General features: G+C 39.7%; 1 long non-coding RNA gene across 1 annotated transcript; it reads right to left on the bottom strand.

Annotated features, from left to right (window-relative positions):
• Positions 1–506: 506 nt before the first annotated feature.
• LOC126929036 (uncharacterized) lies at positions 507–3,502 on the bottom strand. The gene is made up of 3 exons (XR_007723158.1): positions 3,433–3,502; positions 2,328–2,485; positions 507–627 (listed from the first exon to the last, which is right to left on the bottom strand). It is a non-coding gene; the product is annotated as an uncharacterized LOC126929036 (long non-coding RNA).
• Between the last annotated feature and the right edge of the window lie 9,183 nt (positions 3,503–12,685).

Here is a 12,685-nt window from a genome sequence, read left to right as displayed (position 1 = left end):
CGAAAACAAGCGAAATCTGAGAAATGGTCATAACCAAGAGGAGCATAAGGAGACATAATAACTAAACATACAATATGGGATCCTGAATTGGATTCTAGAACAGAAAAAAGACATTAGGTAAAATCTAAGGAAACTGAAATAAACTATTGCCTTTTGTTAATAATAATATATTAATATCCGTTCCTTAATTGCAAAAAATGTACCATACTAATGTAAGTGTTAATGGGGGAAACTCTGTGTGTGTGTGTGGATAATCTTCTGTATTATTGCCTTAATTTTTCTGTAGGTCTAAAACTATTCTAAAAAATAAAGTCTATTAATAAAAACACCAACTTTAAGAATACACATTTCCAGATCCACCACCCAGGTGATTCTGATATACATCAAGGTATGAAAACTACTTACCAAAAAATGCTTCAAAACCAGGAGAAGACTTAAATTTCAGACCTTTTATTGGACCAACAATTTTAAAAAATCTATAAAGCAACCACAGCAAATATAACATATTGGTAAATTTGTCTTGAATTCTATATTTATTTTTTGGACATCTGTATCCTCAGCTGGATGGGTCAGGTGCAAGAAGCTGTCTGACACTGGAAGGCCAAGTAGAAACTGGAAGGCAAAGCCCTGCAGAGAGGAGGTAAGGGAAATGTGTGGGTTTCGAATCTCCTGCAGTTGTCTATTTCTTCCTACAATTTAGGGGTTATACAGAGCCAGTGGGATTCTTTGTTACTGTATGAGATTTGTGTTAAAAACTGTCATGAACGGTATGTAATAATAAAAATACTCTTAACTTCCAGGAGTCAGCAATTTTCATTTTTCTTCACTGGCTATTGATTATTGAATGACAAGATAATAAAAAGAAAAACGATTAGAAGAAATAATTGGCTAAGCATCCTCTCTTCTCTTGGGTAAAAGCAGCCTATACTTTTTTCCTCTGAAGTTTAGTAATGGAAAATGATCATCTTAAACTCATTCTTTAAAAACAACAACAGCAACAACAAAACAAGCAAATAGGTAAACTGTGTTAAAACTGCAGGATAGATAATCATGGGTCCTTAAGGATGGAAACATCTGACTTACAAATGCCTTATCCATACAAAGGTCAACCTATGCTTAACACCAAATCTAAAAGAGGGATGTTCCCAAGACAGGGAGTTCTATCCTCTTGCAAACCATGAAGCCTGTGGCCAATAAGCCTCCACAGCAGTGATTCTCAAAGTGAGGTTCCAGGACTGGCTGCCTTAGCATCACCTGGAAACTTGTTAGAAATGCAAATACTGGGGTCCCATCTCTGCCTTAACCATATCTGGAACTCTGGAGTGGGATCCAAAATGTGTGTGGTAACATCCCCTCCAGGTAATTCTGATGTACTGGAGAACCACCAGTCTAACAGATGGGAGTGAAATCCTCTCTGTATCATGAATTCCCTTCTTTCATGTACTCCAGACACTGTCACCAAAGTAACCAAGAGAGTTCTAGAGGATCAGGAAAGAAGGTTATTTTCTCTTTGCCTGGAAACAATTTTTTCACTCAAAGAATGCTGTATAAATAGATAGAGAATAGATAGGGATCTTAGTAAGGTCCACATAAGTTTCTTTTATCCACAACATGACTGATAGAGAATCAGATAGGGACCTTAGAAAGGTCCACAGAAGTTTCTCTTATCCACAACATGACTGAAGTACTCATACTGATCTGATCACCATTTAGAAGGTTTGGGATCTTAGAGTTGTATCATGTCTGTTTCCCATATCAGCAATGCTATCCCTTCTACGGGTTTATTTGCAACAAGGGAAGTTTTGTTATAGGTAACAAAAATTCACAGTTAAAAGGAAATCACATTTCCTCAATTTTCAGATGAGTAGTTGTTAATAAGCTAATATTTCTGAAATAAAGATGCACCTTACAATTTGGTGTACATTCAGTGTGCTGGGTTTCTCACCAAACCCTCTAAAATGACTTGTAGATGAAAAATGTGTCTTGCAATTGACATCTTAGAACTGAGGAAATTTAGTAGTCAGAATGTTATTGAGCAACGGGCTTGCTGTCTGATGCACATAGAAGCCAATGATATGGCACCAGTTTTTGAGGAAAGAAAGGATTTGTTGTGAGGTCCACCTATAAGAAGGTAGGAGGATAACTCAAATCTGTCTCTCTAATCTGGGATTTGGGGCAAGTTTTGTCAGTTGAGGAGGGTAGGTTGGTATGCAGAAGCACCGGCAGGGCAGGTTTTGATTATTGGAAGGACTTTAAGTAAGACTATTTATGGTAAGGCAAGGGGAAGGGTCTTATCAGTGAACATTCCTAGGACACGAACTGCTCACTTTTCAAAGTGTTTAGGTGCTGGAGCTCCAGCCATGTCCCAATCTTGAGTTCTGCGGTAGGGACTTTGGTTCTAGGTGTTATTTGAGGTCGAAGTTTTCTTCTGTGTGTGCTCTGGCTGCATAACTTGCCATTTCTTAACTCTGTACCTGCAAAATAACTAGACATTCTGTTAGTAACAGAGCTTGACCAGATAAGACTAGCCCAACACTTGCACAAACATGCTCTGGGAGGTAAAGGCGAAAGCCTCTGAATCATTTCCCCCTGTGAATCCGGTGAGGACAGTGAGGAAGCAATTTTACTTTTTCATCAAATTCTGAAAATGATACATTTAATATCTACTCTTCTTTAGTTGAAAGACTTCTACTTTCAGGAAAAACAAAGTACTAAGGACTGTAGTTAACTCTGTCTGGAGCAACTAGAAAACCAGACAAAATATGGGCAACAAAGAAAAGTGATCACTGAGACATGGAAACAACACAGCTGAGCCCTAGGACTGTCCCGGGGGATGCCTAAGTGTCTCCAGGCTGTGACACAGGTGCCCAGTAGGGCACAAAACTGTCTTCTGGAGTGGACAGGAAGGTTCCATGCCATAGTGGTGGTAACATGGTGATTTGGAGTTACAATGTGTTTTTGTTCATTTGGAATATATTTAAAATAATTAGGCAACTTGATTTTTAAATGTATGATATAGAATATCAAGGTATTGGTCAGGATTAGATATATTTAAGTCTTGCTATTTTCAGGAAAGTGGTGTTATATCAGTGACTTAATCATTCTAGGTTTTTGCCCAGCTGCAGATGGCTTGAGAGAACTGCCTGGTTACAGCTGACGGTGAGTTACAGTCAGTAGGAGTGTGTGTGGGCATGCACACTCAGTAAGCAGGCAGCAGCTGTTTGGTTAGAGAACGAAATTGGCCAATTGGAAACTATGGAATTATTTCGTTATGCAGACCTTACTCAGAACCTCCTGGCTTCTGCAAGACTGGTCTGTGATGTGAGTGAAGAGGTATGGACAAGATTCTACCTTATGGAAATGAAGTTCTTTGACTTGGTCTCTCCAGTTGGACTAAGCTGCACATGGTTTTGAATATGCTCTTGAACTTACCATGAAAGATGTTGCGGAAATGTGGAATGAAGCTGCTGCTCAATTGCATCTGCAGCATATCAGGGAGTGGTCCCTGTAGAGGGCAGAAGAAAGCATGTGTTAAATTGGGAGTCAGTACACTCAGATACCAACAACGACCAGTTAGTTAGTTAGCCTGCAACTAACTAAAAGCTGGGTGCTCTTGGGCAAATTAATGACCCTGAGACCTAGACCCAGTCCAGACCTAGTACCTCAGAATTCCTTGTTTTGGTTCTTGAGTATCAGTAATTATTTAGAAGCATCTAGGTGATTTTAATGTGCACCCAGAAATAGTATCCACTAACTAATAACTGATCTAAAAGCTCCCTTCCCGACCTTAAAATACAAACTGAACTCTACATTTTGGCAGATGACAGATCACTGGCTGTCCCAGCTCCTTCCTCTTCTGAGGCTTTATTTTTTCCTAATTTCTTTTCTAATCATTATCATTTACTCCCACATTTGCAGACGTTTGTAACCTTAAACCCAACATCTGGACAGATACATCTATCTGAGGCCAGATCTTTCTACCTCCCAGGACTAGCTGGAACAATATATCAGTGTCTTATCACTCTTTTCTTATTATTTTAATGAACTTCCTGCTATTTAAAAATTGGGCTGGCAGTGTACCCTCTCTAGGCTCAGTTGCTCATTTCTAACAGCTGGTTATTATCCTAATTAGAGTGAGTGTTGGCTTTCTTTTCAGCCTCATAATTTAGGGTGCAGGGGCTGCCAAGTTGAGGTCAGTTTTGTTTATGGGATCTGAAACATGCCAGAGTAACTTTGATGGCTAAAACCTTGCATAGTTTCCTAAGCCTACTTCTACATTCTTTTTTTTTTTTTTTCTCTCTCTCTTTTTTCTCGGTACTTAGGGAATTGGCTGTAACCAGGTGTATTAAAAGCTTAAAAATTCAGCCAGGTGTGGTGGCTCATGACTATAATCCCAGCACTTTGGCAGGCTGAGGTGGGTGGACTACCTGAGGTCAGGAGTTTGAGACCAGCCTGGCCAATATTGTGAAATCCCATGTCTACTAAAAATACAAAAAATTAGCCAGGCATGGTGGCGGGCACCTGTAATCCCAGCTGCTCAGGAGGCTGAGGCAGGAGAATCGCTTGAACCTGGGAGGCAGAGGTTGCAGTGAGCCAAGATCTCGCCACTGCACTCCTCCTGGGCAACAAGAGTGAAACTCCATCTCAAAAAAACAAAAACAAAAACAAAAACAAAACAAAAAGAAAAGAAAAGAAAAAAAAAAGCTTAAAAATTCCTCAGAATAAATTACTGAAAGCATGAAAACATGATAAATGTCTCACAACAATGTTATTATTATTTCATAACATCCAGGGTATAGAATCATAGGCTCTTAGGAGGGGATTTATATGGTCATCTACATTTTGCCACCAAAAATTCCTTCTATGATATCACCAATGAACATATACCTGTCTTCCTAACACTTCTAGTGACAATTTGTTACTATGTTCACTCATTAATGATTTGTTTCTCCTGAGCATTTATTTAAATTTTGATATTTCAAATATTTATGCTAAATTCAAGAATTACACTGGTTTAGGAAAAGAAACCAGAATTTATGTTCCCACAATTACTGGGGGAAGCAGACAAGATAACAACTATAACAATACAATGAGACAAGTGCTGTTATAGATTTTTCTGGGAACTTCCAAGCTGGGAAATAATTAACTTGCTTGGGACTCATGGTGGGGCTAAGGGGGAGAAAGTTCAGGAAAGTTTCACAGAAAAAACTTAAAGTGAACCGAGTGGCACCCAAGATGGCTGAATAGGAACAGCTCCAGCCTCCAGCTCCTAGCATGAGCTCCCAGCATCACCCGTCTCCCAGAAGACAGGTGATTTCTGCATTTTCAACTGAGGTACCAGGTTCATCTCACTGGGGCGTGTCGGACAGTTGATGCTGGTCCGCGGGTGCAGCCCAACCAGTGAGAGCTGAAGCAGGGCAAGGCATCGCCTCACCTGGGAAGTGCAAGGGGGAAGGGAATTCCTTTTGCTAGCCAAGGGAAATTGAGACACACAACACCTGGAAAATCAGGTAACTCCCACGCTAATACTACGCTTTACCAAACGTCTTAGCAAACAGCACACCAGGAGATTATATCCCACACCTGGCCCAGAGGGTCCCATGCCCACAGAGCCTCAGTCATTGCTAGCACAGCAGTCAGAGATCTAACTGCAAGGTGGCAGCGAGGCTGGGGGAGGGGCGCCCACCATAGCTGAGGCTTAAGTAGACAAACAAACCTGCCAGGAAGCTTGAATTGGATGGAGCCCACTGCACCTCAAGGAGGCCTGCCTGCCTCTGTAGACTCCGCCTCTGGGGACAGGGCATAGCTAAACAAACAGCAGGTGAAACCTCTGCATATGTAAAAGTCCCTGTCTGACAGCTTTGAAGAGAGCAGTGGTTCTCCCAGCAGGGAGGTTGAGATCTGAGAACGGACAGACTGCTTGCTCAAGTGGGTCCCTGACCCCTGAATAGCCTAACTGGGAGACATCCCCCACTAGGTGCAGACCGACACCTCACACCTCACATGGCTGGGTACACCCTGAGATGAAGCTTCCAGAGCAAGAATCAGACAGCAACACTCGCTGTTCAGCAAGATTCTATCTTCTGCAGCCTCCGTTGCTGATACCCAGGCAAACAGAGTCTGGAGTGGACCTCAAGCACACTCCAACAGACCTGCAGCTGATGGTCCTGGCTATTAGAAAGAAAACTAACAAACAGAAAGGACACCCACACCAAAACCCCATCAGTACATCACCATCATCAAAGAGCAAAGGCAGAGAAAACCACAAAGACAGGGAAAAAGCAGTGCAGAAAAGCTGGAAATTCAAAAAATCAGAGCGCATCTCTCCCTCCAAAGGAATGCAGCTCATCGCCAGCAATGGAACAAAGCTGGACAGAGAATGACTTTGACGAGTTGAGAGAAGAAGGCTTCAGTCGATCAAACTTCTCAGAGCTAAAGGAGGAACTACGTAACCAGCACAAAGAAACTAAAAACCTTGAAAAAAGAATGGATGAATGGATAACGAGAATAATCAATGCAGAGAAGACCTTAAAAGAACTGATAGAGATGAAAACCATGACACGAGAACTACATGACAAATGCACAAGCTTCAGTAACCAACTCGATTAACTGGAAGAAAGATTATCAGTGATTGAAGATCAAATGAATGAAATGAAGCGAGAAGAGAAGTGTACAGAAAAAAGAGTAAAAAGAAATGAACAAAGCCTCCCAGAAATATGGGATTATGTGAAAAGACCAAATCTATGTCTGATTGGTATGCCTGAAAGTGACGGGGAAAATGGAACCAAGTTGGAAAACACTCTGCAGGATAGCATCCAGGAGAACTTCCCCAACCTAGTAAGGCAGGCCAACATTCAAATTCAGGAAATACAGAGAATGCCACAAAGATACTCCTTGAGAAGAGCAACTCCAAGACACATAATTGTCAGATTCACCAAAGTTGAAATGAAGGAAAAAATGTTAAGGGCAGCCAGAGAGAAAGGTCGGGTTACCAACAAAGGGAAGTCCATTAGACTTACAGCAGATCTCTTGGCAGAAACTCTCCAAGCCAGAAGAGAGTAGGGGCCAGTATTCAACATTCTTAAAGAAAAGAATTTTCAACCCAGAATTTCATATCCAGCCAAACTAAGTTTCATAAATGAAGGAGAAATAAAATCCTTTACAGACAAGCAAATACTTAGAGATTTTGTCACCATCAGGCCTACCCTACAAGAGATCCGGTACCAGTCATTGCAAAAATATGCCAAAATGTAAAGACCATTGATGCTAAGAAGAAACTGCATCAACTAACGAGCAGAGTAACCAGCTAATATCATAATGACAGGATCAAGTTCACGCATAACAATATTAACTTTAAATGTAAATGGACTAAATTGTCCAATTAAAAGACACAGACTGGCAAATTGGATAAAGAGTCAAGACCCATCAGTTTGCTGTATTCAGGAGACCCATCTCACATGCAGAGACACACATAGGCTCAAAATAAAGGTGTGGAGGGAGAGCTAAGCAAACGGAAAACATAAAAAAGAAGGGGTTGCAATCCTAGTCTCTGACAAAACAGACTTTAAACCATCAAAGATCGAAAGCGACAAAGAAGGCCATTACATAATGGTAAAGGGATCAATTCATCAGGAAGAGCTAACGATCCTAAATATATATGCACCCAATACAGGAGAACCTAGATTCATAAAGCAAGTCCTTAGAGACTTACAAAGAGACTTAGACTCCCATACGATAATAACGGGAGACTTTAACACCCCACTGTCAACATTAGACAGATCAACGAGAGACAGAAACTTAACAAGGATATCCAGGAATTGAACTCAACTCTGCACCAAGACCTAATAGACATCTACAGAACTCTCCACCCCAAATCAACAGAATATACATTCTTCTCACCACCACATTGCACTTATTCCAAAATTGACCACATAGTTGGAAGTAAAGCACTCCTCAGCAAATGTAAAAGAACAGAAATTATAACAAACTGTCTCTCAGACCACAGTGCAATCAAACTAGAACTCAGGATTAAGAAACTCAATCAAAACCACTCAACTGCATGGAAACTGAACAACCTGCTCCTGAAAGACTACTGGGTGCATAATGAAATGAAGGCAGAAATAAAGATGTTCTTTGAAACCAATGAGAACAAAGATACAACATGCCGGAATCTCTGGGACACATTTAAAGGAGTGTGTAGATGGAAATTATAGCACTAAATGCCCACAAGAGAAAGCACGGAAGATCTAAAATTGACACTCTAACATCACAATTAAAAGAACTAGAGAAGCAAGAGCAAACACATTCAAAAGCTAGCAGAAGGCAAGAAATAACTAAGATCAGAGCAGAACTGAAGGAGATAGAGACACAAAAAACCCTCCAAAAAATCAATGAATCCAGGTGGTGGTTTTCTGAAAAGATCAACAAAATTGATAGACCACTAGCAAGACTAATAAAGAAGAAAAGAGAGAAGAATCAAATAGATGCAATAAAAAATGATAAAGGGGATATCACCACCAACCCCTCAGAAATACAAACTACCATTAGAGAATAGTATAAACACCTCTACGCAAATAAACTACAAAACCTAGAAGAAATGGATAATTTCCTGGACACTTACACTCTCCCAAGACTAAACCAGGAAGAAGTTGAATCCCTGAATAGACCAATAGCAGGCTCTGAAATTGAGGCAATAATTAATAGCCTACCAGCCAAAAAAAGTCCAGGACAAGAGGGATTCACAGCCGAATTCTACCAGAGGTACAAGGAAGAACTGGTACCATTCCTTCTGAAACTATTCCAATCAATAGAAAAAGTGGGAATCCCCCCTAACTCATTTTATGAGGCCAACATCATCCTGATACCAAAGCCTGGCAGAGATACAACAAAAAAAGAGAATTTTAGACCAATATCCCTGATGAACATCGATAAAAAAATCCTCAATAAAATACTGGAAAACCGAATCCAGCAGCACATCAAAAAGCTTATCCACCATGACCAAGTGGGCTTCATCCATGGGATGCAAGGCTGGTTCAACATACGCAAATCAATAAATGTAATCCAGCGTATAAACAGAACCAAAGACAAAAACCACATGATTATCTCAATAGATGCAGAAAAGGCCTTTGAGAAAATTCAGCAGCCCTTCATGCTAAAAACTCTCAATAAATTCGGTATTGATGGAACGTATCTCAAAACAATAAGAGCTATTTATGACAAACACACAGCCAATATCATACTGAAAGGGCAAAAACTGGAAGCATTCCCTTTGAAAACTGGCACAAGACAGGGATGCCCTCTCTCACCACTCCTATTCAACATAGTGTTGGAAGTTCTGGCTAGGGCAATCAGGCAAGAGAAAGAAATCAGGGGTATTCAGTTAGGAAAAGAAGAAGTCAAGTTGTCCCTGTTTGCAGATGACATGATTGTATATTTAGAAAACTCCATCATCTCAGCCCCAAATCTCCTTAAGCTGATAAGCAACTTCAGCAAAGTCTCAGGATGCAAAATCAATGTGCAAAAATCACAAGCATTCTTATACACCCGTAACAGACAAACAGCCAAATCATGAATGAACTCCCATTCACAATTGCTTCAAAGAGAATAAAATACCTAGGAATCCAACTTACAAGGGATGTAAAGGACCTCTTCAAGGACAACTACAAAACACTGCTCAGTGAAATAAAAGAGGACACAAACAAATGGAAGAACATACCATGCTTATGGATAGGAAGAATCAATATCGTGAAAATGGCCATATCGCCCAATGTAATTTATAGATTCAGTGCCATTCCCATCAAGCTACCAATGACTTTCTTCACAGAATTGGAAAAAACTGCTTTAAAGTTCATATGGAACCAAAAAATAGCCTGCATTGCCAAGACAATCCTAAGTCAAAAGAACAAAGCTGGAGGCATCACGCTACCTGACTTCAAACTATACTACAAGGCTACAGTAACCAAAACAGCATGGTACTGGTACCAAAACAGAGATATAGACCAATGGAACCGAACAGAGCCCTCAGAAATAATACCACATCTACAGCCATCTGATCTCTGACAAACCTTAGAAAAACAAGAAATGGGGAAAGGATTCCCTATTTAATAAATGGTGGTGGGAAAATTGGCTAGCCGTAAGTAGAAAGCTGAAACTGGACCCTTTCCTTACTTCTTATACGAGAATTAATTCAAGATGGATTAGAGACTTAAATGTTAGACCTAAAACCATAAAAACCCCAGAAGAAAACCTAGGTAATACCATTCAGGACATAGGCATGGGCAAGGACTTCATATCTAAAACACCAAAAGCAACGGCAACAAAAGCCAAAATTGACAAATGAGATCTAATTAAACTAAAGAGCTTCTGCACAGTGAAAGAAACTACCATCAGAGTGAACAGACAACCTACAGAAGGGGAGAAAAGTTTTGCAATCTACTCATCTGACAAAGGGCTAATATCCAGAAGCTACAAAGAACTCAAACAAATTTATGAGAAAAAAACAAACAACCCCATCAAAAAGTGGGCAAAGGATATGAACAGACATTTCTCAAAAGAAGACATGCATACAGCCAACAGATACTTGAAAAAATGCTTGTCATCACTGACCATCAGAGAAATGCAAATCAAAACCACAATGAGATACCATCTCACACCAGTTAGAATGGCAATCATTAAAAAGTCAGGAAACAACAGATGCTGGAGAGGATGTGGAGAAATAGGAACACTTTTACACTGTTGGTGGGATTGTAAACTGGTTCAACCATTATGGAAAACAGTATGGTGATTCCTCAAGGATCTAGAACTAGAAATACCATATGACCCAGCCATCCCATTACTGGGTATATACCCAAAGGATTATAAATCATGCTGCTATAAAGACACATGCACACATATGTTTATTGTGGCACTATTCACAATAGCAAAGACTTGGAATCAACCCAAATGTCCATCAGTGACAGACTGGATTAAGAAAATGTGGCACATATACACCATGGAATACTATGCAGCCATAAAAAAGGATGAGTTCGTGTCCTTTGTAGGGACATGGGTGCAGCTGGAAACCATCATTCTCAGCAAACTCTCGCAAGAATAGAAAACCAAACACTGCATGTTCTCACTCATAGGTGGGAATTGATCAATGAGATCACTTGGACTCTGGAAGGGGAACATCACACACTGGGGCCTATTATGGGTGGGGAGTGGGGGAGGGATGGCATTGGGAGTTATACCTGATGTAAATGACGAGTTGATGGCTGCTGATGAGTTGATGGGTGCAGCACACCAACATGGCACATGTATACATATGTAACAAACCTGCACATTGTACACATGTACCCTAGAACTTAAAGTATAATAAAAAAAAAGAAAAAGAAAAAAAAAAAAAGAAAATCTATCCTAATGCAAATAATCCTAAAACAAAACAAAACAAAAAAAAAGAAAATGTGGCACATATACACCATGGAATGCTATGCAGCCATAAAGAAGGATGAGTTTCTGTCCTTTGTAGGGACATGGATGCAGCTGGAAACCATCATTCTCAGCAAACTATGGCAAGAACAGAAAACCAAACACCACATGTTCTCACTCATAGGTGGGAATTGAACAATGAAATCACTTGGACACAGGAAGGGGAACATCACACATGGGGGCCTATTGTGGGTAGGGGACAGGGGAGAGGGATAGCATTAGGAGATATACCTAATGTAAATGACGAGTTATTGGGTATAGCACACCAACATGGCACATGTATACATATGTAACAAACCTGCACATTGTGCACATGTACCCTAGAACTTAAAGTATAATAATAAAAAAATTAAAAAAAAAAAAGCTTAAAGCATGCATACATTTTCAGGCAGAAAATATAGAGTGGAAAGAGGGTAACCTCTCACAATTAAAACCCCACTTTTATTCTTGGAATCCATCTAATTTCTTCTCTTTCTGTCTCCCTAAGACAAAGAACCGTATACATCTTTGTTACTCAAAGTTATGGTTTGTGGACCAGCAGCCTTGGCATCATCTGGGAGCTTGAAAGAAATGTATAATCTCAGATCCCACTCCAGATCTGCCAAGTCAGTAGGTGCATTTGAATAAGATTCCTGGGTAATTTATATGTACATTAAAGTTTGGGACACACCAAGCTATGGCTGATGCCTCTATTTCCTTGCTTCCCATTCAGTCTTTTAAAAATTTTTCCTATTTTATATTTAACTAGTACATATATACAGTTCAATAGTCACTTCTGCAAGGCTCATAACAAAAAATGGCAGGCCCCTTTTTAACTCCTCCCCATCCCTACTAACAATTCCTAGAATCGATCAACTTTTACATCTTCAACTATTTCTTCCAGTATTTACCTCCAATTCTGAAATAAAAATAATTGTTACTCTTTATATGTTTATCCGTTTTAAAACTCACCTGTACTTTTTACAGCAGGTGAGAATTTAACTTTCTTATACTACCACTTTGACTTATCCATCCCCTGCTTCCAACATAATTATAATTTTGATTAAACAAATATTTAATGTTTTAGTGTTATAACTATACACCTTAGTCATTAAACCAAGTAGAGTACCCTTTTATGTTTTTCCGGTAGTTAGTTATTGCCTTCCTTTTTTATTTGTTTAGATTTTTATGTCTTTGTTTGTTTGTTTGTTTTGTTTTGTTTTTGTATTTTTTTTGAGAT

Source organism: Macaca thibetana, chromosome 1, assembly GCF_024542745.1.
Source record: "Macaca thibetana thibetana isolate TM-01 chromosome 1, ASM2454274v1, whole genome shotgun sequence".
NCBI classification, from domain to species: domain Eukaryota; kingdom Metazoa; phylum Chordata; class Mammalia; order Primates; family Cercopithecidae; genus Macaca; species Macaca thibetana.
Note: the sequence above shows the minus strand (reverse complement) of the source record. Positions and strands in the feature narration are given on the sequence as shown.